At 38.0% G+C, this 27,428-nt stretch overlaps 1 protein-coding gene across 5 annotated transcripts in view; it reads left to right on the forward strand.

Annotated features, from left to right (window-relative positions):
- cbfa2t3 (CBFA2/RUNX1 partner transcriptional co-repressor 3) overlaps positions 1–27,428 on the forward strand; it is a 57,548-nt gene that overhangs the window by 1,086 nt on the left and 29,034 nt on the right. Inside the window, exon 1 of one of the 5 annotated variants that reach the window (XM_048186371.1) lies at positions 16,936–18,437. The exons of the other annotated variants lie outside the window; for them this stretch is intronic. The gene's annotated coding sequence lies outside the window, so the exon portion shown is untranslated. Of the gene's footprint in view, positions 1–16,935; positions 18,438–27,428 lie in introns of those variants that run through there. 5 annotated transcript variants of the gene reach the window in all.

The raw sequence follows: 27,428 nt of genomic DNA on the forward strand, positions 1-27,428 counted from the left end.
ATGGAAACGCAGCTACAGTTGATGAGAGTGGTCATCATTCAAAAAATTATGGCGACAGATGTTGGTAGATTTATGTATATCGCAGCCACCGTACTAGCCACTATTTGTAATTGAAGGAGACCTAGGTGTGTTATTCAAGCATTAATCTTGGTCTTGGTCTTTAACTTCTACCCTTTTTGACTTCTTTGTGCAGATATAACATGTAGGTGCACAGAAAATCATGTAACATGCCTCTGAACAGAGTTCACAATATCTGAGATCTGTAAAGCCACTTGAGACCAATACAAGAATTTTAAGCCAAAGTGGCACTTTTAATGGCCTTAGGGCAAAAATGGTTTTAGCTTGCGTTGAAAGGTAATATACAGCATTGCACATTACCTGCGGCGGCACTCGGCTCTTGGCAATAATGAGCTCTGCGCACGTTTCTCTGATAAGCCCAGTATAATTAGGCTTAGTCATAAACATCCCCTGTAATTCAGTGATAAAATGGCTGAGGCAGCGGGCTAAACGTCCCTAAGGCCAGCCCGCTACTCGGCTACAAAGAAAGGACCTGGAGCTTGTAAACAGTGGCGCTTTGTCTACCTATCTAGGTGTGCGTGCACGTATGAGAAGGGGCTGATGGGAGGTGTAGTCAACAGCTGGGTAATGAAGGGGCTTTTCATGTCGCGTGATAGCGGTGGAGCTTCTTGTGAGGCGGCAGATGTGGTGCGACTTGGGCAACAGCTGCGGCAAACGATAACCGCGGCGGTGGAGAGATGTCAGAGCGCTGGCTTTTCTCCCTGTGCCTTATCATCACATACACACCAGTCTGCAATGAAAAACAGCCACCCACCACACATGATGGGGGAGCCGAATTGAAACCCTGAAATTCTTAAAGAGAGGGAAAAATTATCAAAACAAAGTATGCTTCTTTCCTATCACTGGCAGCAGAGAGCTTAGCTGCACTAATCCACAGCTATTTGAATATGTATGCTTGGATGATACGTTGGCCAGTGCTTTAGCATCTTAGCATAGCTGACAGTGCTGTATGTGTGTTAAGGGCTGGTGGAAATGAGGACGGAGGAATTATGCTGTCCTGAATGCTTTTCCAGCCGTAATAAAGACTAAATCAATAATGTGCTCATGGAGGTATTGTTTTAGGTGCACATGGCTTACGACAGGTCAAAACATGATGATCTGTAGAAGATGGATGCATATGGGATGGCTAAAACAGAAATAAATATGTTTCACAATACTGCATCACATGTTGCAGTTTGGACAAGACGGGTTGTTTTTTCCCCCATGCGTTAAAGGTTTGACATTCAATACAAGCATTTCAGTCAAATATTATTAATGCAAAAAACTGTGCTTGATGTTAAGTTTTGTGAAGGAGGGCTACTGGTAGAGGGAGCTTTTAAACTGTGTTTATGATCACTATGATATAGTGTTTTTCAATTTGCATACAAGTGACTGTAAAACATGTGTTTTAGGTGTGGGAATGGATATTTTGGATATGGTCATTGGGCTACATTTGGACTATTTTTGATTGGCCACTGGGCTAATTTTGTTGCGCAGACCTGGCAACCCTGCAGACAACTCTAAGATTGAAGATCTTGGGAGCTACTACACTAAATGACCAATGGAGTTGACAGCAATGACGTTTATCAACTCCAACGTCAGTTTCATAGTCTTCAGTTGGAGAATTCCAACTTTAGATGTGTCTGGAGGTCACTTTGAGGTCAGAAGTGGGAAATTTTAACTTGAGTATTCCCATCTCTGACTTTGAATGCAGAAGTAGATATAATGTGATTCAGTTTCAAGGCTAATCCATAAGGTAGGAAGTATATTTATGCTTATGCCTTATAAGACCTTGTTTTGGCCAAAATATAAGGCACTGAGCTCTGCTTGGTGAAAAGTTTCTCCCAAGATGGTGGACATGTTCAGCAAAATGCTGATTGAATTTCATTCAGTAATAAAAAGTATTGATAAAAAACAGCTTAATTAAAAACAAGCTATTTTACCCAATGTTTATGTATTTTTTTATGCTTTTTATTACATTAGCAACCCACTAACATCAAACTGATGTTAAAGGGTTAGTTCACCCAAAAATGAAAATTCAGTCATTAATTACTCATGTCGTTCTAAACTCGTAAGACTTTCATTCAAATGAAGGTTTTTTTGTAATGAAATCTGAGAGCTTTCTGTCCCTCCATTGACAGTTTATGCAACTACCACTTTCAAAAAGGTAGTAAAGACTTCATTAAAGTACTCCATGTGACTCCAGTGTTTTAACTTCAATGTTATGAAGCAACATGAGTGCTTCAGAAAACGTTATTGCCGTAAATACAGTTATTTTTATCTGTCATGCATACAGTATATGACTCTGACAGTTCATGAAAGCATTTTGATTATTATGTATGCTGTTTGTTTGCTTTTAGTAGATACTTATTTTATGCAATATATAAAAATAGTCCAAACTTCAAGAGGAAAACCCTGAACCTCCATAGAGTATCTTTTCTTGGGTCAGTTCAGGTTGATTGGGACTCTTTTCCCCAGTCATCTCAATGGCAAAATGTGTCCCAATCAACCTGTACTCACCCCTACATAGGTATCTAAACTAATAATACCCTAATAAAACATCTAAACTAATAATACCCTAATAAAACATCTGATCTTACCTTTTAATATTCATATCCAATTTGGCTCAACTGATGAAATGTTCCCAGACGCCACTGCTTTGGCTCTCGAGACCCAATATCCTCATCTTTGATGACTATTTTGACTGTTCTTTAACAAAGCACTACTGATACCCATATGGAAATGCAAAAAAGTATTGTCCGGACCTCCTCTGGGAAGGAAATATAGAGAGTGGACCTCTTGAAACTTTAACTGAATAATTCCCATCATGTCAACACTTTATGGATTTAGTTTTAATTAATTAACTTTGTTTTAATCCATTTTTTATTTTGTTTACATTTTATGAATTAAACATTTATCACTAGAAACATTTAAATCACTTATAAACCCTAGAGTTCTACATAGAACGCCACTGACCCTTTTTCTTTCTAAGAGTGTCGTCACTGCTCGTCTCTGTGGAATTGTTTTATTGGTTTACCACATGATCACTTGCAAAAATAAATACCATGCTATTTGTTTACATCATTGAAAGATCATGATATTCTTTGACGTGTCCTTTGTTTAAATACCATGGGATATTAATATGATAATTATTCATGATATATAAGCAAGTCCCTCACCATCTGACACCATCCCTGTTCCAGGGTACCACTTCAGTTCTTTCTAGTAAGGAGTCTTCGCATGTCTATTTATGTGTGGATGTGTGGAGAAGGGAGGGAAAGATGAAGACAAAACAAGTAAGAAAAAGAGTAGACAGAAAAGCAGAGAACTGTTATTCTTCCTATTTCCTCTGCACCAGCTTTGCGGTCTCTATGAGGAACAGATGTTCACGACTTGATACTGTGCATCAACCCCCTCTGCTTGCTATCTTCAGTCGCAGCACTGCCAACTGCCTGAACACACAAACCCAAAGTCAGGGTTTAACTATCAACACGCGCACCTGCGAGGGCATGTCCATGCACAGATGTGCACACGCAAAAGAAAACTCGTTCACAACATCTCACCAGTGAAGAGGTGAAAGAAAGAAAATTCACAAATGAGATCTCTGCATGAATGGGATCTCAATTGTTTCTCCTAGATAGCTAAATGGAGAAGAAATGTAGACTTTGCACAGGTTTCCTGCTTCTCAGATTTTTCTCTTGATCAAAAGATCCCAGAGTTCAGATTTGAAAAGACAGCAAAGTCTGCAAGCAAAAGTCAAAGATTTGAATAAGAATTGATAGAGACAGAGACTTGAAGTCATCAGGAAATGGCTAGGGCTCTGTTTAAATGTCACTTTCTCAATTTTAATCGATTCTCATTTTGATGAATCGATCTTTTAGTCTAGGCTGCTTTCAGTTGATGAATGAACAAAACTTTGTAGCGCCAAAGACTTTATATATAGAAAGACGGTGCACTCGCATCAGGGTTGCCATGCTTTCACAACAAATCCCACCCAATTGCTATTCAAAACTAGCCCATTCGTATCCCCGGTAAAGATCGCGTTACGGGAAGTAAAATTCACGTTTTTGGCGGGGTTCACCTGGTAAAATTAGCATTCCAGAGGCTAAATATCATGTTATTTGGGGTTGCTTCAACACTGTATTATTATGAATGTGAGAAAGTGCCACTCGCAATATGGCGGAATAAGTCCCGCCTTCTAAATAAGAGCCAGCCGCCGATTGGTAAAGTCATTGTAGCTGCTGGTTCCTATAGAAACAGTCAGACGCGCTTCCTATAGAGACGCGGGGTTAGGACTGCACATTAGCTTGATCCAGCCTGAAAAATGGCATTTTTTGTCATGATTCGAGCATTTGGAAACAAAATGTATGAGACAAGTTGTTGTCAGATTTCATTGGTGATTTAAAATATGGAATTTAATCAAAAGCTTTGGATAATTTGATGTTTCCCCATTCAAAGAGATAGGAGCTGCACTTGCATGCCCGAGAGGCGTTTCCGAGATGGCCACTGAGTGAAATGACTTGTCTTAAAGGGATTTTGGTAGCGCCTCCCATCCAATAACTCACTTTGTGCTTTGTAACTTTTGATATTTAAAGTCTCAGCTTTCGAATTCTTTCGAATTTGTTACAAAATTCAAACAATAAATACCATTTTGGCATTCTTTAATGTGTGGTGACAGATCGCCGTAGCGCAGTTGAGCCGGTCATCTCTTCCTCTTTACTACTTGTTACGGCACCAAATAAACATGAATGAACATCAGAAGGAACGCTGAAAGATACAGAACAACTTACTGAAATTAATCATGTCTCATGTAATTGCTCAGTGTTTAAACAGCAGAAAGATGTCAATAAAACAGCTTGTGAACAGTGCCACGTAATATTACATTTACCTCACACTCAAAAAAATAACTCTTTGAACGAACATAAAAAAATCATGGAAAGGATTTCCACATGATTAAGTTGCTTTATTTCAGCATTCTGCAATTCTGTTATTCCAATTTAATGTACTTACGTTGGGTCAACTTAATTTATTAAGGTTGATTGAGTCCTGGTTGGGTTTACTTGATTTAAACATGTTATGCCAATATGAAAACATCAAGTTAAGTCAAAGAGTAATCGTTTCAAGTCGATTTAACATGAATCAATCACATTTAAACCAGAAACCTGATACAATGGTGTTGAATCAAAATAAATTGTTTAAATAAACTGAACAGCATCAAAAAATCTTTTTTTTTTTTTTGAGTGCAGAAAAGCCATTCATTGGCCATAAACTCGTTAGTTAGCTCGAAAAATGAACATTATGGAAGGTTTTGTTAAATATATGCACTATATTACATATTCATTATATTTTTACTTAACCTGTTCCTCAGTATTTGTATGTTTTAATAATAAAAAATTATGACAGCCACCATTTAAATGTTTATATTTTTAAAAGGAGACTTTAGATTTTCAAGATTTTAGAAACACTGCATTACTTTCAACAGTAGCCTAAATCAATGCCTGAACAGATATTTTAATGGTTAGCATTATTTTCTCTGGCTTTGATCTGATGTTGAGTAAGACTGAACTGAACTGAGGGCTCTGAGTTACAGCACATGAAAGCGCACTGACCTTCCTCTGCATTTGTGGGAGTCACACACTGGTAAAAGATACAAACTCAACATTTTAATCTATTAACTGTGAACCGAAGAGTGTAGGGTAGAGTGGCTGTTGTTTTGCTGATTGAGCCTGCTATTGCCAACAAGAAGTTCATGGTCACTGTTTTCATTATGTTCACTTAACCTTGCCTCCTTATTTTCAACCAGTGATAAAGGGGTGAAATTCTGTCATCACTTAGTCATCCTCATGTTGACTTTTTTCTGTGGAACATAAAAGAGGATATTTAGAGACATGTTTCCATCCAAAGTTGCGAATTTAACTCATGCGCCAAATTGGAAAATGGCATAAAACATTTGCAAATAAAGAAACGTTTCCATCCTGTGTGTTCAAGAGAACAAAACCATCACTTCCTAGGAAATTGGTACAAAATATCAGTAATAAAAATGGAAGTTGCCCTTTTTTCCTCCATCATAAATGAGTTGCGTCTCAAAGCGGCAGAAGAAACACAATAAACGCTGTCATGTTCTCTTGCATTCGGATTCTGGTGTTTGGGAACACAATCGCGTGAGACGCTTCTGGAGGGAATTAAACCAATTCATTCTGATGACTAGGGTTGTCAAAAAAGTCAGTACTGGAATTTTAAAATTCATCATCATCATCAGTGGATCTGTCTATCAGTGGATATATTTGGGAGCTGCTGATAGACGGCTACTTTCAAATGCTCTTGTGTGTATCTGAGCGTCAAAGATGTACATGTTTTTGAAGCGTTGATCATTGTAGCCAATCACAGACATATCTGTTGAGCGCGTGAACACAGTGGCCAATCAGAGGTGTTTAAGAATCCGCTCAACTGCGCTCAAAATTCTAGGGGGAAATACCGTTATCGTTACTTTTTTAAAATTTCAGTACCAACTTGGAAACGAAGTCTGTACTTTTGACAACCCTACTGATGACTACCAAACCAACATCTTAGATGCTGTGATGCAACTGGTCCGCTGGTTAGTCCAGTTATCCAGTCGCATCCACTGCTGGAGCAAAGTCACCTGAGGTTTTTTATCGAGAGATTTATATACAGTAAATTTGTTTCCATCGTAGTTTATGCGCATGTCTTCTTATCGTATAAAAACTTTAACCGCCTCAATGTTATATTATTATGTGCATTTTTCCATCCAGCATTTTTTTTTTTTTTTTTGGTGATATCCCAAAATGTGCATAAAAATAAGTGGCTGGAAACATATGAAATTGAAGTCAATAAGCTCCAGTGTTGTTTGATTCCCAACCATAATAAAGTATCTTCTTTGCTAGTTGTTAAAGGTGCCCTAGAACTTTTTTAAAAAAGATGTAATATAAGTCTAAGGTGTTCCCTGAATGTGTCTGTGAAGTTTCAGCTCAAAATACCCAATAGACTTTTTTTAATTCATTTTTTTTAACTGCCTATTTTGGGGCATTATTATAAATGAGCCGATTCAGGGCTACTGGCCCTTTAATTCTCATGCTCCACGCCCACGGAGCTCGCGCTTGCCTTGAACAGTGCATAAACAAAGTTCACACAGCTAATATAACCCTCAAATGGATCTTTACAAAGTGTTCGTCATGCATGCGGCATGCATGCGTCGGATTATGTGAGTATTGTATACTGTTATATTGTTTACATTTGATTCTGAATGAGTTTGAGGCTGTGCTCCGTGGCTAACGGCTAATGCTACACTGTTGGAGAGATTTATAAAGAATGAAGTTGTGTTTATGAATTATACAGACTGCAAGTGTTTAATAATGAAAATAGTGACGGCTCTTGTCTCCGTGAATACAGTAAGAAACAATGGTAACTTTAACCACATTTAACAGTACATTAGCAACATGCTAATGAAACATTTAGAAAGACAATTCACAAATATCACTAAAAATATCATGTAATCATGGATCATGTCAGTTATTATCACTCCATCTGCCATTTTTCGCTATTGTTCTTGCTTGCTTACCTAGTTTGATGATTCACCTGTGCACAGATCCAGATGTTAATACTGGCTGCCCTTGTGTAATGCCTTGAACATGGGCTGGCATATGCAAATATTGGGGCGTACACCCCGACTGTTACATAACAGTCGGTGTTATGTTGAGATTCGCCTGTTCTTCGGAGGTCTTTTAAACAAATGAGATTTATATAAGAAGGAGGAAACAATGGTGTTTGAGACTCACTGTATGTCATTTCCATGTACTGAACTCTTGTTATTTGACTATGCCAAGATAAATTCAAATTTTCATTCGAAGGCACCTTTAAAAAACTATAAAATGTGCTACATTAATTATCATCTTTTCATTTAGTCAGCGGTAGACCTGGTCATTGGCCAACAATGTTTTGTATCAAAAATCTGTTGCGCTATTCTGCATTACAAAACACAGTTCATTATCTTTTCCACTTTCTTTCTCTCACTTCCTGTCCTGTCTCACATCCTCTCTTTGTCAGCATCAACCCTGTTGAGAAATGACAACTTCTTCATGCTCATACACACATTTCACCCTCGCATCTTCTTGTAATCTCTATGGTTCAGAACAGCGATTGCAATGAAGAAACACGTTGGTGACACATCTGCTTCCGCACTGCGCCTCGCTCCTAAAAGTGGATGACTCCATTCCTTGTTGCACTGCCTGTGGCCACCTTCTCATTAGATAAAGTCCCTCTCTGAGCGGCTGTGCTTAAAATAACTTTCATTTACTGCAGTCTGTGAGGGTGACTCAACAGAGCCGCTGAATGCCGGAGCTTCAGTGGGAGAGGACAAAGGGAGAGGACAAAAGAGCTGTGTTTCTCCGGCAGCACCCCGTCTTATCTCTTTCCAGCACTCTGGATGGTGTCTGCAGCCACAGGAAAGGATTTATAATGTGCAAGTGAAAAAAAGATCTACCTTACCCGTGCTATCTCTTTCTTTTTTGCTCTATTTCTGCCTCCGCAGAGACTGTCATTTCCATACGGACACAATGAGCCCAATCAGACGCGAGCATCTCTTCCACTTCATCAGATGCAGAAAGAAAGACAGACAGACAAGGACATTCTTAATGCCATTAGGGTGAAGGTCAGTGTATGAAGGGTAGTGTCGGTATAGAGATAGCTGCTCATAATGGAGAGGTTTGAAACCGTTCTCAAAGTGATCACTCGGAGCGGTGCTGTGGTCACATCAACAAAGACCTAAATGAGCTAGGAAGGAGGACCCGTCAGGCGCTGACATTGACGGGCTGTCTACGAGCGTACCCCCAGGAGAGCACGGCACTGTCAATCAAACTGCTGTCACCACGATAAGAATCCCACCTTTTGCTTTAGTCACTGTAACTCTGAAAGGCCAGAAACTCTACGTGCGTATGTTGCAATCGCATTAAGCAAATGTTGTAATCACAGTCCTGTTGTAGTCACTTCCTGTTGCGTTGCACTCTAAAAAATGCTGAGTTGAAAACAACCCAATTTTGGGTCATTTTGGCAACCCAGCGCTGGGTCAGAAAGGGACTTTTTGACCCAACATGTTGGCTGTTTGTTTAAAAATGACTCTACTGCTGGGTTAAAACTATACAGAATAACTGCAGTAAGAACACAGGAAACAATGATATTCAAAAGGTAAAAATGTCTTGATAGGCAAGAACACAAAATACAAGCAAACTTAAAAGCAAATTGTGCATGTGAAAAAAGTTCAGAAAAGAATGGCAACTCAACAGTTATACACTCTAAATGCTGGGTTAAAAACAACCCAAGATGGGTTGAAAATGGACAAAAATGGGTTAAATGTTTGACCAGTGTGCTGGGTAGTTTTATTTAACCCAACTATTGTTTAAAAATTACTATATGGCTGTCATGTTTTGAGTTTGTTTTGGATCTGTTCTCATGTTTTTCCCTGTCTTCAGTTTCACTGTCAGTTTTCTAGTTTGTTAATTTAGTTTCAGTCTGTCCTTTGTCTTAGCTTGTTTTATGTTGCACTGTGTTTGGAGTTGTTTTCATGGTTATTTTCCCTGATCCTAGTACTCCTTTAAACTTTATTGAATATATCTGCTTCATCATGCATTGAATACTGCAAACCAGTCCGTGACAATGGCTCCCTTAAAATAAACCCCAAATAGGTTGGAAATTAAAAATCAGACACATAATTACTAGAAGCAACAATAATAATCAAAAGGTGAACATTTATTAAATATTTATTGTTTGTTATTCATTAAACATTAATAAATGTTAATTGAAATGTTTTGGGTTCATTTTAAGCCAGCCGTATAATAAACAATAGTTGAGTTAAATAAAACTACCCAGCAGGTTGGGTCAAACATTTAACCCAACTGCTGGGTTAAAACAACCCAGTCGCAGGGTTTGTCCATTTTCAACCCAACTTGGACTGTTTTAACCCAGTATTCTACAGCTTACATGGTTAAACAAAATCGATGTTTAAAAGTTTAATGAATTTTGTAGAATAAATATTAATAAATACTTGAGTTATTTTTTTCTTCCACAAATGAAATAGTTCCTCTACAGCCAAAGCATCAGGCCTTGAGTGCTGAAAGCCTGTAATAAACACTGAACATCAGGAATAAACTGTTCTTTTTCACTCATTTCTCTCAAGGCTTGTTCAGTTTCTGCTCACCAGTCATTGGTCACCACTCAAGTGATTCAAGCATTCCCATCCCAGCATCGTTGGGTTCCTGATTATGAATGATTATCAACCCCAATTCGGTCAAATCAACCCAATAACCTAAATCCAGAGTTTGCACTCTAAAAATGATGGGTTGTTTCAACCCATGTTTGGGTCAAATATTGACGAACCAAATTATATTTAATTAAAATATTTAAACCAACAGTTGGGTTTGTCCTTATTTGACCCAAGCGAACAACGTCAACTTTGCACCGCCCTCAAACACTGTAGTTGTATCTGAGACTGGAAGAGTTTGGTTTGAGTTGTTCATGTTGAGAAGATGCTGTTTTTAGCGCTGCGAATCCACTTTGATGCACTTCCAAAGGGTGAGATTGATACGGTAAATCCGTCGACCATCATTACTGTTCGTATCACTGGGTATCAAGATCCAGAGCTGAAATTCAGCTCTATAATTTACCATATTTCTATAATTTACCATATATAATTTACCATAATTTACGATATTATGGTAATAGGCATTTTGTTTCAGACACGTGCTGTAAGCAATCGACCAATCACAACAGACTGGGCTGTCTGACCAATCAGAGCAGAGTAGCTCTCGGAAATGAGGGTTTTAGAGAGAATGAATCTTCAAACAAACCGTTTTCTGACTCTGAGGTGATATGCAATGTATATTATGAGAAAATGTACGTTTTTTCACCTTGGATGCATGTAAATCTAATGTAGGAGACTCTAAAACAAAATTAGGAATCTTTAAAATAGCATAAGAGGGGCACTTTAAAAGAAATAATATACCATAGAAGAGCAAGAAGAGTTGTCGGAATGTAACGGAGCATGAAACTGGGCATATGTACAGTATGTTTTGTGCTTAACCCCTCTCTTAAGCTTTAGCTTCACAATAAGACAAAGGCATAGCAGGAGTGTGTAAGCAGCATGTGTGGCCATAGATGGACCTGACAGGGTAGGACAGGCAGGGCTATAACTCCCCAGCAGGGAAGAGGGCCATAAACACTACATCAAGGCCCGGGACAACAAGTCATCCATCTCCTAGACATCCAGAAACCCATCCTGTTGAAGACAGAACTCTGTTGAAGTAGGAAGGATGTATAATGCATGTGAGAGAAAATATAAAAGAATTAGATGAGAAGTTTGAACCTTATAGAAAATGACTTTGTGACAGTGTATCTGTTCTGAAACTCTACAGGAGATGTGTGAGATTCCAAGAAATCCAAGAATGCATGACTAAAACAAAACAGAAGATTCTCAATTGGTTTTTGCTTAACTAAGCATCACTAACACTATCGGTCCTGTTTTTTTCAGGATATCATCCTTGAAAAAAAATCCTATGGACTTCCACTGAAGGAGCGACCCTAATCTAGGCATCAGAAGGAATTTCATAGAGACTGTGTTGAGCTCTTTAGAGAAAACACACAGAAAACTGTGTATAAAAATAAAAATAGTTAAAAACGTGTTGTTTTCCCCTCGAATACTTTTAATATGTTTCCTTGAACTAATCAAATTCCAGTCTGCAGATATTACTGAAGCTCTAACCATCTGTTTTAGCACTAAGTTGGTGTGTGTTTTCAGGAAAGTGGCTGTTTTCCAGTATAGCAATACTGTTGTTGTTTGGGGTCAGAAACCAACAAAAACAAACTGCACTAATCAGAAAATCTCAGCACGTGAAAATGTATTGCTGTTAGTTCATGTTTTGATAATCTTGATCTTTTCATGGAAGATCAAGTTGAATTTTAATTAGTTTGATCATATTGGGAATAGTTGTGAAGTATCAAGCTGATAATTCAATGCTGTCTGCTTGTTATTGAGGGCCTTTCAGACCTCAAACAGAACATGAGGGTATCGGAAATTTCCTACTTCCCACTTCTGAAGTCGTGATTATGAGCTCATCACATTCAAGTGCTTTGTTGTCAGAAGGAACAGGAGGACAACAGGTTTATTCTTCACTCTAAAAAATCTTGGGTTATTTTCTCTACCCAAGTCCTGGGTTGAGGCTTTTGGGTCATTTTTTGGGGGTTATTTTTCCAGTGTTTGGGTAGATATAAAGTCGGAATTGCGAGATATAAAGTCAGAATTGCGAGATATAAAGTCAGAATTGCGAGATATAGTCAGAATTGCGTGATATAAAGTCAGAATTGCGAGTTATAAAGTCAGAATTGCGAGATATAAAGTCAGAATTGCGTGATATAAAGTCAGAATTGCGAGTTATAAAGTCAGAATTGCGAGTTATAAAGTCAGAATTGCGAGTTATAAAGTCAGAATTGCGAGATATAAAGTCTGAATTGCGAGTTATAAAGTCTGAATTGCGAGTTATAAAGTCAGAATTGCGAGTTATAAAGTCAGAATTGCGAGATATAAAGTCTGAATTGCGAGATATAAAGTCTGAATTGCGAGATATAAAGTCGGAATTGCGAGATATAAAGTCAGAATTGCGAGATATAAAGTCAGAATTGCGAAATATAAAGTCTGAATTGCGAGTTATAAAGTCAGAATTGCGAGATATAAAGTCAGAATTGCGAGATATAAAGTCAGAATTGCGAGATATAAAGTCTGAATTGCGAGTTATAAAGTCTGAATTGTGAGTTATAAAGTCAGAATTGTGAGTTATAAAGTCAGAATTGTGAGTTATAAAGTCAGAATTGTGAGTTATAAAGTCAGAATTGTGAGTTTTAAAGTCAGAATTGCGAGATATAAAGTCTGAATTGCGAGATATAAAGTCTGAATTGCGAGATATAAAGTCTGAATTGCGAGATATAAAGTCGGAATTGCGAGATATAAAGTCAGAATTGCGAGATATAAAGTCAGAATTGCGAGATATAAAGTCAGAATTGCGAGTTATAAAGTCTGAATTGCGAGTTATAAAGTCTGAATTGCGAGTTATAAAGTCAGAATTGCGAGATATAAAGTCAGAATTGCGAGATATAAAGTCAGAATTGCGAGTTATAAAGTCTGAATTGCGAGTTATAAAGTCTGAATTGCGAGTTATAAAGTCAGAATTGCGAGATATAAAGTCAGAATTGCGAGATATAAAGTCGGAATTGCGAGTTATAAAGTCTGAATTGCAAGATATAAAGTCGGAATTGCGAGATATAAAGTCGGAATTGCGAGATATAAAGTCGGAATTGCGAGTTATAAAGTCTGAATTGCGAGTTATAAAGTCTGAATTATGAGTTATAAAGTCAGAATTGTGAGTTATAAAATCAGAATTGTGAGTTTTAAAGTCAGAATTGCGAGATATAAAGTCAAAATTGCGAGATATAAAGTCAGAATTGTGAGTTTTTTGGGGGCATTTTTTGGGGGTTATTTTTCCAGTGTTTGGGTACAGTAGTTTTTGTTTTACCCAAATCCTGGGTCAGACATAACAATATCAGTAATGGTGACATATTTGGTTGCATTTTATTTAGTGATTTCCCAGGAATGGAATATATATACTGTAGAAGTAGGGTGTGCGTGCAGAAAACAGATCCCAACATTTCACACATGATTTGAGACGTTTGCCCAGCACAGACTGACATATTTGGAAATGTAGGCAAATTGCATTTGGCTGTAGAGAAATCCTCAAATATCTGGGCTGATATTGCATGTCCACACCAGAGTTGACCACATATCAGTACAGTGGATTAAGAATTATGGGTGTCAAGGACTCATAGAGGATTTATTTAATATCTGTGAACTGCTGTCATGTGAGAAGGAGAGGTGGAGCCAGTGCAATCAGGGCTGCTCTTTTACTGGATTTCTCAAGGCTGAGAGTTTTGATCTAGTGTTGTGTTCAATTCTATTCACTTCACACACATTCACACTGGCACACGTCCACACACACACACATGCTTCTTCTCACACGCTTCCCTTAAGTCCATGTAAGCCATTTTACTTCCGTAATGTGATGTATTTTCAAGTAAAATGTGATATTCAATGAGGAAAACAATGTAGGCCAAATCCCATGATTTTATCCAGCCCAATTTGGTCACTTTGGTGGCCATTGTCAATAATTCATATTATCTCAGAAGTACTGGGATAAAAGTTTATAGTTCTGATTTAAATACTGATGTCTATGGTAGCGATCAAAATAGAGTTAATCACTTTTTGAAAGTAGTGTGACGCTTCAAATAAAGATTGCAATTACATTGTTACAAGTGACTGTTAAAAAATTTATTAGAGTCATTGAATCATTCAAGAGATTTGTTCAAAAATTCTGATTCTTCCAGTTATGCAAGTGAAGTCTTGATGAGTGAATAAAAAACCATGGCTTTTTTACTTTAAATAATTCATTTTAAATTATCTTTTTTTAATAGAATGAATTGCGTAATATAAAGTCAGAATTGCGAGATATAAAGTCGGAATTGCGAGATATAAAGTCAGATTTGCGAGTTATAAAGTCTGAATTGCGAGTTATAAAGTCTGAATTGCGAGTTATAAAGTCAGAATTGCGAGATATAAAGTCTGAATTGCAAGATATAAAGTCTGATTTGCGAGATATAAAGTCAGAATTGCGAGATATAGTCAGAATTGCGAGATATAAAGTCTGATTTGCGAGATATAAAGTCAGAATTGCGAGATATAAAGTCAGAATTGCGTGTTATAAAGTCAGAATTGCGTGTTATAAAGTCAGAATTGCGAGATATAGTCAGAATTGCGAGATATAAAGTCTGAATTGCGAGATATAAAGTCAGAATTGCGAGATATAAAGTCTGAATTGCGAGATATAAAGTCTGAATTGCGAGATATAAAGTCTGATTTGCGAGATATAATGTCAGAATTGCGAGATATAGTCAGAATTGCGAGATATAAAGTCTGATTTGCGAGATATAAAGTCAGAATTGCGTGTTATAAAGTCAGAATTGTGTGTTATAAAGTCAGAATTGCTTGTTATAAAGTCAGAATTGCGAGATATAAAGTCAGAATTGCAAGATATAGTCAGAATTGCGAGATATAAAGTCAGAATTGCGTGTTATAAAGTCAGAATTGTGTGTTATAAAGTCAGAATTGCTTGTTATAAAGTCAGAATTACGTGATATAAAGTCAGAATTGCAAATTTTCCTCCTCGCAATTACGAGTTTATATCTCACAATTCTGAGAAAAGAAGTAAGAATTTTGAGATATAAACTCGCAATTTTGAGAAAAAAAATTGAGATAAAATGTCACAATTATTTTTTTGTTTTTTATTATGTTTTAAATTGTTTTATTCCGTGACGGAAACAAGCTTCCATATCCATACTAATCTCAAGGGCTACGGTAATAAAAATAACTGTGGAATGTGGCAGAAATCCGTAACAATAACCAGTAATGGATTCATGTCATATTTGTGATTTTATCAGACTGTAAGCTGTGGATCCTTCTCAGGCTGACCACGCAATGGTGGGACTGAAGGAGGAACGGGGCAGCTGTCTCTGTGTACTTTACACCGCCGGCGCTTTCTCCAACAGCAGAGTAGCGTTAACTGTGTTTGTTTACATGTCTTTACATCCCTTCATTTCTGAGGGGTGGGGGACGAAAGGCAGATGTGCGTTTCTCATCGGCTCACCTGCAGTGACACCGTCAGATCCTCCCCCTAAAACTGAGTCACAACGCCAGTGAATGGCTAGCAGGTGCGGTGATGGTTAAACAGTCAAAAATGGGGGAATCAACTGAACAAAATGGAGCGAGGGGGGTTGGAGAAGAAGTCGGTCAATTTTTTAGCAGCAGCAGCTGTATTTACTAGAGCTTTTCCGCCAATACCTCAGAATATGTTCTGCATTGAATATTCTGCCCAAGCCACAAGAAGAAAAAGTCATATTCATATTCAAATGTCTGTGGAAATGCCATCTCTTATCCATATTCATAGCTGGTGCATGCAGCTCTTTGAATCACTCAAATAACTGCTCTGCCATTCATAGACTTCAGCTGAGAGTTATTTGTTAACATCTCAAAATAATAATGTTAATGACAGTTTTATAAGCACAGTCTCAGACACATACAGTGAACTGATATATGGACACTTACAGTAGCCTATATGAATATAGATAGGCTTTCATTGCATTAGATGACAAAATATCAAACCAAGTGCCATTTATTGCAAAAAAAAAATTGTTAGGTTTAAAATGACAAACCAATGGATGTTTAATTAGAGACAAGAAGTATTTGGACAGTCGGTGTATGTCTATAGTTGACTAACCTGCCATTATATGTGACCCTGGACCACAAAACCATAAGTAGCACGGGTATATTTGTAGCAATAGCCAACAATGGGTCAAAATTATCAATTTTTCTTTTATGCCAAAAATCATTAGGATAAAGATCATGTTCCATTAAGATATTTTGTAAATTTCCTACCGTAAATATATTTTCTCAATATTTAGATTTTTTTGCACCCGCAGATTTTCAAATAGTTGTATCTCGGCCAAATATTGTCCTAACAAACCATACATCACTGGAAAGCTTATTTATTTATTCAACTTTCAGATGACCCTGTTTTGTGGTCACTTATAGTATTTTCTAATATACATGCCCTAAAAATCACCTTTCGACTAGTAAAAGTATTTGCAAAAAATGGCTCAGATGTTTGCATGCAGATGCCACTTATAAAATTTTAAATTTGTAGTATACTTTATTTTGTTTTACCTCACAAATAAAACAATTTGTGAGTGAACAGTATCAGTTATAAGGCCTGCTAAAAATAGGACTTTCCACCCATCAACAGTCTTAGACAGAATGTTTAAATGAAGCACATGATGCTGGAAAATGAAATGCTCAGTTTGTAACTATGTTACAAAAACATCATATCTCCCATCTGATTTGAATGCCCTCGATCGGGCTTCGGGCACCAGCTGCCTGGCTGTCAATTGCCTGATGAATGCGAGAGTTTGCGCGCTTCGCTGGCGCGCGCGAACTGATATGGGGAAACAGCGGCCCCTAGCGGCGCGCGATCAAAATCCCTGGCAAAAACTCTCGGCGTTTTGGAAGGAAGGACCATCAATACTGCTCTCTTGAGAATCAATCTGACGTTTTTATCAGGGACAGGGACAGTGCTTATGATCCCTTAAGATTTGCAGAAAATTGTGGGCACATCCTAATTATGTTAATAGCAAGTCTATTAAAAATGTGATATGAATTATATTAGGAATCGTCGATATCAGAGGGGGTTATACAGCACAAGGGAGGCAGGCTGTCAGCTTGTGGGTCTGAGGAGCTGTCAGAAAGAGAGAGAGAAAGAGAGAGAGAGAGAGAGAGAGAGAGAGAGAGAGAGGGGGTTAGGAGCGCAGGAGAACGCTTCTCCTCTCCAGATGGTGTTTTAAACGCAGACAGAAGGGTCATTAGACAGCAACACACCAGCTTCCAACCACTGACAACAACAAAAATAAGCCCAAACCCGAGATGGTGCAGAGCGAAACAACGCACAGTGTGTAATATCATTTAACCGGGACGCGAATGATGTTTTTAACGGACCGTTTTTACGCGCTCAGTGCGGAGGGAGTTCGCGACGAACAGTTGGAGTATTAACGGGAAGATCTCCGAAACACTCCCTATCTGAATCGCTTCTATTGACGAGGACTTTCAGGATTTACAAGAGACAATATCCACTACTCTTATTGGAAAATGGAGCATCAGTGGCAATATTAAAAACATCTATATTATTGGAGGGATCGCGGACATCTACTGTGGAATACGATATAAAAACCATCAATAACGCGAGATCTGAATTGGAGGACTTTGCGATATTTTTTTTTTTTTTTGTTGTTGTGATTTGAGAAATCGAAGCGAACTTTTTTTTTTTCTTCGCCTGGTGCATTTTTACTAAGAAATTTGTTAACGCGTTTCAAGATTTTGACATTTGAAATGAACATAATACCAAAGTCTCACTACTTTAATACTCAAGCTTCGCTGTGTTTTTAGCTTTGTATGAAATATTTTCGTTCTCTTGAAATTGAATTACCTCATTATTTATTACTATAACGAAAAGTCAACATCGCGTGCAATCCAAAGGAGTTCAGAACTCTCTCAGACACTCTTATAAAACGGCATATATATGTGTATGATTTTTGTTCATTTTGGAAAGTTCTTGCCCTTTTCAATGAGGATCGAGGCGTAATATAATCTCCGTTTCCTTCTGTTTTTATTTTTCGCGTGGATTATTTTTGCTGCAAATACCTCAGTTTGACTTCGACCTTCAAAAGTAAGTGATTCATCTGCTTTATTTATCGTTTAATATTAAAGGCTGTTCCTTGAATAATTGTCAGTATGTGCTGCTTTTATATGCTTGTAAAGCTGGGTATGTCTTCTAGTGTACAGTCCAGTAAATGATCATATGATATGGTTTTAAATACAAATATATGAACTACAAATCTAGATGTTTATTTAGATGCCTGCTATTTTATCGCTAAAATGAAGTTCAAAAACAAAAAAAATTAAACCTATATTAAGTCATACAAATCTCAATCTTTCTGTAATTATTTGTTTTAGTAAAAGAACACAAAAACTGCTACAAAAATAAAGTCCATCTTATTGCAAAGCAATTCCAACCTCTTTAAACTGATCATATCAGAAAGTTGCTCACATTGCAGCCTTTATTTCTTTCACATTTTCTAAAGAGAAAGAGCTTTGATTGTTTACTTTAAAACATTTAACGAGAGCAATCTTGCAGATAATACAGCATATTTAAGATTTAAGATAGCAGTCATCTCTGCACCTGTTCATCTAAAAATGATTAGTCTATATGAGCAGAAAAATGAAGATGTGATCTAGTGCATTGTGATGAATTGTTCATTGCCAGCACACAGATGGATGAAACCACAATATGCTCCAGTGCAACATCACTTGCTTTAACTGTCCTTCAGTCCAGCCCTGTCAGCAGCCTGCAAACCACCACTTTACTCTTCAATTGACCCTAGTAAAGAGCAGCTGAATTATGAATGAACAGACGGTAATAGTTCTCCCAACAGCTAAATGTCTAAAGGTGAAACCACACTGTGGCCACAGACTATCCTTAAACATTACCACCAAACAGCTTTCACAGGCAAATGTCCCTGCAGCTCGACTAAGAGAAAGCATCCATTAATCTTTTGGAGTGATTCAGTTTGCTTTCATGGCATCTTTTTTATGTGGAGTTAAGACAAATGAGGAGAACTTGACTAGTCTTACAAGTTATGTTTTTTCTTTAAGACTGTTCATAACTATTTAAGTCGGTTACATAAAAACGACTGGTCTAATTTGATACCGAAAAATAGGACTGAGTGCCCCTAGTTGGTCTTCACATAATATGCAACTGATCAGAGGGTTGACAAAAGCTAAATACATGTGCTTAAAATGTTAAAAACAAACCATAACACTTTACAATTAGGTCTCATTTGTTAACATTAATGAATGTATTAACGAACAATGAGCAATACATTTGTTACAGTATTTATTAATCTTTGTTAATGTTAGTTGTTCATTGTTTGTTCATGGTAGTTCACAGTGCATTAACTAATGTTAACAAATACAACTTTTGATTTTCATAATGTATTAGTAAATGTTGAAATTAACATTAATAAATGCTGTAGAAGCTGTTAACTAAAGTAGTTAACTAATGAAACCTTATTGTAAAGTGTTACCAAACAATTATTCCCCAAAATCCATATACGTTTTAGTGAAAAGGCATAAATACTGGGTTAAAAACAACCCAAGTTGGGTTGAAAATGGACACACTGAGTTGTTTTGACCCAGTGGTTGGGTTAAATGTTTGACCCAACCTGCTGGGTAGTTTTATTTAACCCAAAGTATGTTGGAAATTAACATTTATTGATATGTTTAATAAATGAACATACGTTTAATGAATAATAATTAAACAATAAACATTTATTAAATTGATTATGAATCAATGTTTACCTTTTGATTATTATTGTTGCCTCTAGTAATTATGAGTCTGATTGTTAATGTCCAACATATTTTGGGTTCATTTTAAGCAAGCCATATAGTCATTTTTAAACAGTAGTTGAGTTAAATAAAACGGTAGGCAAACATTTAACCCAACCGCTGGGTTAAAACAACCCAATTGCTGGGTTTGTCCATTTTCAACCCAACTTGGGTTGTTTTTAACCCAGCATTTTTAGAGAGTATGTTGACCACAGTTTAAAAAACCTTTAAGAAAAAGGTCAATTAAAGTTATTTTAGGTTTTGTAAAATTCAACTTCATGATTTGCACTCGCAGTGAATCTAGCTTAGTGTGATGCAAACTGTCAGTGCAACACTCGGCACAGTGAGAATTCACATGTACTATGTCATGTGGAAGGTGTCAGCTTCAATCATAAGTTTACTAGTATATTGGACGCTGCTTTCAGGTTGGGAGAGTGTGTCCTTGTGGCGGTGCTCTGCAATGGGAGCAGGGACATGGTGTGCACTGGAGGTGATTATTGTAATTTGAGTGCGGGTGCAGGTGAAGTTTGCCGTCTCGTAATTAACGAGAGGAGCAGATGGCGGTGGGCGGGAGATTGGTGCAGGCAGACGGCCGGCAAAGCAGCAGGGGGAGGGAGGGAGAGAGAACGAGAGAACTAGGGGGTGGAGTCAGGCTGTGATCAGTAAACACCTGATCGGCCAGGTAGCCTGACCTCACTAACACAACTAACCCCACAACACTTAAAAAGCCAGTTTATACCACTTTTGGCACAAAGCTATAATCATTTTTAATCTTTTCAATATGCGAAGAGTTACTGTAATAATCTGTGGGTTGTGCATGTGCTGACATAAAAAGAGCTTTTGTGTTCATAATGTTGGTGCACAGGTTCGAGTCTGGCATGCAGCATATCCTAATCCCATTACTGTTAAAAAGAGCGGCATAAGCTATGTTTTTCTATCCACCTATTTTTATGCGCATTTTGGGATATTGCATAAAAAAATACGCTGAAAATGCCAAGATGCACATAAATTCTAAAAATGAAAAACGCTTTCATCTGATAAGACGTGCATAAACTATGATGGAAACACATTTACTGAATAAATCCCTTGATGCGCAACAAAAACCTCATCAGCGGCTGTGATTGGATAACTGAACTAACCAGCGGACCAGTCGCATCGCAGCATCTCAAATGTTGGTTTGGTGGTTCTGAAACGCCTGAGTCAAAGTCTGTCATCAGAATGAATTGGTTTAGTTCCCTCCAGAAGCGTCTCACGCGATTGGGTTCCCAAACACCAGCATCTGAACGCAAGAGAACATGACAGCGTTTATTGTGTTTCGTCTGACGCTCTGAGACGCAACTCCTTTATGATGGAGGAAAAAAGAGCCCGATTGCAGCAACTTACATCTTTATTACTGATATCTAGAGAGTTCTCAGATCACACACTCATACTAATTCCTATAATGCATTTATGCAGTTGTGCGTGTGTCACATGAGTCCCAAGCAGGTGTGGATGGTCGCAAGCTTTAGAACGGAGGTGTTTGAACCTGTTTTGTTTATTTGTCGATGTCTTTAGAAGAGCTCAGTGGAGGTTATCCTGGCCTATTATCTACATTAGCTTCCAGAGAGAGCACTTATGTGTCACTTATGTCCTGGTGTGAGGAAATGAATCAAAGATCTGGGATCCCCCCCCCCCCTTTCTTTCCATAGTTGCATATATTGAAAAGAATGCCTTCCATTTTCATAAAATAAAAAATCCATAACTGCACAGTGTGCACCACAAAATCAATGTGTGTGTCACAGATACAGGAAGAGACTAGAGACAAAGGCTGTGTACAGATAGCAGGCAAAAGTGGCCCAAATCTGATTCAAAACAGTGTAAACAGCACAAACCACACAGAATATGATCTTTTCGATAATGATTTGGACTACATGCATAAATGGTCCTAAATCAGATACTAAAGGACTTGACATTAACACAATTTGGTGGGTTGAAGTTTATATATAATATAGATTTTTCAATTGTAGTCTTTTAGTCTTTTAAAAAGGCATCTAAAATAATAAACTAAGTGCAATGTAGTGTCAAAAATATAAATTTTTCAATACATATCTATAGTGAAATATCTGAAACGCTTCCAATACTCATTTTCCACAGAATAGATACACGTTACCAGCTGTGCTTTCTCTCTCTCTCATCTCTCCGACAGTGAGTCGACACACAAACCCACCTCGTTTCATTTGCTCTGGATGAATATCATTGGTGTTACAGGGCTTGAATTTCGGCGTGGGATTGCGCATAATTTTACTCATTCCCTCAGATTTTGTGCTCACACCCAAAGTGCGCCACATAAAGTGGTCTCTCTTATTGTGCTTAAACAGTCAAATACACACAAAATAATGTTAAAATGCCAGTCTTGGTGATGTAAACACAGTTATGTTTTAAGTGAACGTAAACAGTTATGTGTATCAGTATATTGGATCCGTGCGTCAGGTCTTAAAGTGACAGCAGCCTAATAAACCTGATGGGAGTCACTCCAAAGACTTTACATACAGGTAGTTCTTTGATGCGGAAATGCAGACTTCAGTGGCCTTTACTTCCATATGACTGCATTCTATCTTTGTTTTTTGCACATGCACATCAGTTCAGGACTGTGACTAGTTATATCAGAATCTGATATTGGCCACATAATGTGAACAGCCAAACAATAAATCAGAGTTGAGCAATAAGGCTTGCAGTGTGAATGCAGCCACTCGCTCAGTCCATATTAAACATCTGATGAATGTCATATTTGATTGGCCTCCTAGTTGCTGATAAATAAGCTGATAAAGTGTGTCTCAGTACCTATTCGGGGGTGAAGGCTGTATAAATCCTACTGTTATGGCAAATTGTCCCATCCGGTTGTCCTGCCGTGGCAAGCCGGGGCTCCCAGCCGGAGTGCCAGTGAGAGGGAGCAGCAAGGACGGGCAAGGGTGCACAATTGCCATAGTTTCAGCCCTGTTTATCCCTCCAAACAGTGGGAAAGACGGCGACGGTGCAGTGAGCGCATGTGTTTGACATTACTGTGACATGGCGGCCTCTCTCGAGAGAAGGAGAATGTCAGAGAGCAGAGAAGCCGGCCAGCTTCCAAACATCTGGAGTAACAAAAAACACATTTACGCCACATTGTTGGAGCTGGGAGTTCACTCTGAGAGAAAACCACATCACTCTGAAATACACTCGCTCTACTCGTTCTTTCCTTTAACCATGTGTTCTCACAAGGAAAGGTGTTGTGCTATCTTAAAAACACAATAGGTCAGCTTTAATATCTAGCTAGACTTCTGAATATTGGCATTAAGTCTGGTCCACTCTGCAGCCTATTGTGTCCAAGACCCGCCCACTTAGACAGGAAGAGTCTGATGACATGTGAAGTGGCCAATAACGTTTTTTTTTTAGTATAAGATGTTTAAGAGCGGGTAAATCTGAATTTCTAAGATCAAAACTGAATATACATATGTGCTTAAGGATTTAGTTTAATTACTGTTAAAGGTGTAGTAAGTGAAAAACGCTGTTGAAAGTTGATCAGACTGAGAAGCACAACACACCTGTAGCCAATTAGCATTAGGGCGCGTGTCCACTCATGATGGGGGAAGAGAAAGAGTGAGCCAATCAGCAGTAGGAGGTGTGTCCACTCATGATGGGGGAGGAGAGAGAGCGAGCCAATCAGCAGTAAGGGGCATATCCACTCATGATGGGGGAGGAGAGAGAGTGAGCCAATCAGCATTAGGGGGCGTGTCCATTCATGATGGGGGAAGAGAAAGAGTGAGCCAATCAGCAGTAGTAGGTGTGTCCACTCATGATGGGGGAGGAGAGAGAGTGAGCCAATCAGCAGTAAGGGGCATATCCACTCATGATGGGGGATGAGAGAGTGAGCCAATCAGCAGTAAGGGGCATATCCACTCATGATGGGGGAGGAGAAAGAGTGAGCCAATCAGCATTAGGGGGCGTGTCCATTCATGATGGGGGGAAGAGAGAGAGTGAGCCAATCAGCATTAGGGGGCGTGTCCATTCATGATGGGGGAAGAGAGAGAATGAGCCAATCAGCAGTAGTAGGTGTGTCCACTCATGATGGGGGAGGAGAAAGAGTGAGCCAATCAGCATTAGGGGGCGTGTCCATTCATGATGGGGGAAGAGAGAGAATGAGCCAATCAGCAGTAGAAGGTGTGTCCACTCATGATGGGGGATGAGAGAGTGAGCCAATCAGCAGTAAGGGGCATATCCACTCATGATGGGGGAGGAGAAAGAGTGAGCCAATCAGCAGTAAGGGGCATATCCACTCATGAAGGGGGAGGAGAAAGAGTGAGCCAATTATCAGTAGGGGGCGTGTCCATTCATGATGGGGAGGAGAGAGAGTGAGAATGAGGGAGATGTGAAGAAATATTGTAGAAAGAGAGATGCCTGAGAGACATTACAAAAAGAGAAAAGCTCTGAGTAATATCAAGGGAAAAAGAAGGGTTATGATCAGGCAAGAGCTGTAGGATCCGTGTTAATGTTAGAAAAGCTTTTTCTTATTTAAGTGCTTTGCATTTCTTTAATTAATGCTAAGAAGTTGATCTTTAAGCGCACATTGTCTCCCATCAGACTTATAGAAATCTAACAGTAAAGGTTAAAACTTGCATTTTAAGAAAGCTCTTATCAGAGATATGGACACACACTTCTCAAAGGAAAAATAGACTGCTCAGGCTGATGTTGCAAGATTGTTGGATCCTCATTTCTCTGTAATGAAAAACAGATCTGATCTGATCAAATAGGGGACATTGTAAACCTCTTTGAGAAATGGCTCTCGCTATGATTTGGCTTGTTTTGTTTGGCTGATAAGCAAACTCTTGGTAAATAAGAAGGTGAGGAGGATAAAAGGATAAGTTGGCAGCGGAAGTATGGCTGAGAGACAGGGCACCAGCTGGAGTAATCCCTGCTGTAGAGGGGTTTATTAATCAAACAGTGTGGAAGTTCATATCACCGCTCCTGTCTGTGATAAAGCTAGTTCCTAGCTTTCTCTCTCGCCCTTAGCCAGTTAGTTATCACACACTTCTGAGTGGTAACTACAGATGAAGTTCAGTTATTAAGCCCTCACACACACGCACAATTCTCCTCACAATGATCTTAAAGTATTGAGAAGGGGCTCTGGGCTGGATTGGGGCTGGGAGACGTACGATGTAGCGTATTTGCACAAATTAAAGCAGCCGTTATCTCATGGAAACAGAAGCAGAGCGCCGGACTATCCTGTCATTCTTGAAATGGGTTTGAGCTGAATTTCACTGCGGCTCCAGTCTCTTACGAAGACCTTAATCTAACGCAGAGGTCTTCTCTGATCAGTTATTGTTCCACAACCAGGGATCCACCAAAAGGAAGTTTAATTTCCATACAAAAAAGGGAAATTTTCAAAGCAAATGGAATTGGGAGAAATATTTTTTGTTGATGCCAGAATGTTCCAGCTGGAGGAGTGGGAGAAGGGAGGGGGGATACTTTTAAGAGGATGTTCCTATATGAAAATGAATACAAATTCCTGCAGAGACTTTATAGTATCAAAAGTGTCTATTAAGAGGGACAAAAAATACCATAAGCTGCATCGATCCCCACTGTGGACACAGCAAATCAGAAAGACAAGGGCAGTGAACGAATCTAGGCAGCTCACTTATTTTGTATTTATATATTAATTTATATTTATATTTTATCTACAGTTTATCCTTCTTAACTACTTTTGTGTAATAAATGTTATTTCCTTAATTTATTCCTCTTTGCAAATTTTTTGATTGACACTTTCTTTTTGTATGCTTCGAATAGTACGGAAGAGGATTAGGGCCAAGCAATAATAAAAAAATAAAACCATCTTGAGATTAAAGTTGTTAAATTTCGAGAAAAAACTCGTTAAATTTCGAGAAAAAAGTCGAAATACATTGTTGAGAATAAACTCATTAAATTACGAGAAAAAAGTCGTTAAATTATGAGAACAAATTCGTTAAATTATGAGAACAAATTCGTTAAATTATGAGAAAAAAAGTAATTAAATTTCGAGAAAAAAGTGGAAATACATTGTTGAGAATAAACTCATTAAATTACGAGAAAAAGTCGTTAAATTATGAGAACAAATTCGTTAAATTATGAGAAAAAAAGTCGTTACATTTTGAGAAAAAAGTCGAGATAAAATGTTGAGAATAAAGTCATTAAATTATGAGAAAAACTCGTTAAATTCCGAGAAAAAAGTTGTTAAATTATGAGAACAAATTCGTAATTTTACGAATTTGTTCTCGTAATTTAACAAATTTTTTGTCATAATTTAATGAGTTTATTCTCAACATTTTATCTCAACTTTTTTCTCAAAATTTAACAACTTTAATCTCGAGATGGTTTTATTTTTTTATTATTGCTTGGCCCTAATCCTCTTCCGTAGAATAGCAACCAGCATCAAGCCTTTTAAAAAAGTATCACAGAATGATCCCATGCCATATATTCTCAGTATTCTGGATGTATATGATAAAGTTTTAGTGAAAAACAAAGAGAAATGTAATGTATGATTTAACGAATATCTTCTGTGCTCGACTGTGCGTTCATGAGACAATTAGCGCCGCAGTTCACTCCGACTCACCCAGAAAAACACACAGTTGTGTGAAATCAAGATGAATAAAAACACAACATTAAATACAACATCTAGAAATCCCAAAAAAGTATCCTCTTCCCTGAGTTGAATGTCTCCGGACAGGAGCTCCGTTTGTCTGATGCCAGTCGACAGATGTGAACGCGATAGCTTGTTGCAATGACCTTACAGAAGTACATGGATTGTATTTCATTCTGCGTTTTTTATTAATCTTAAAGCTGCAATCCGTAACGTTTTTTGGTTGAAAATTATCCAAAATCAATTTTTGAGCAAGTACATAACCAGCCAGTGTTCGAAACTATCTCATTATCTTAGCTCGATTCACAAAGGAGTCCAGGCTAATCGGTTTTATCACGTGAGGATGCTGCTGGTAACGGATCATTTATAGCCTGTTCTCACAGCAGCTGAAATAATTAAACTTATCATTTTGATGGTGGATTGTAATTCAGAAAGGTCCAAATGACAATCATCAGTGACAACTGGAGATTCACCTGTAGTCAAAAGCAAAACACTTTGAACTGTTGAGTGGCTACAGAAATTGAAATCTACAGGTAACGCTAATATACACTTAGTCATGGTAATGCTGATATTGTTAACATTAACGATTTTAGAACAAAGTATAACAGTAATAATAATGTGCACGGTTTGGCGTGATCCGAGCTA

The sequence above is a fragment of the Megalobrama amblycephala genome, linkage group LG3, assembly GCF_018812025.1.
Source record: "Megalobrama amblycephala isolate DHTTF-2021 linkage group LG3, ASM1881202v1, whole genome shotgun sequence".
In the NCBI taxonomy this organism is placed as follows: domain Eukaryota; kingdom Metazoa; phylum Chordata; class Actinopteri; order Cypriniformes; family Xenocyprididae; genus Megalobrama; species Megalobrama amblycephala.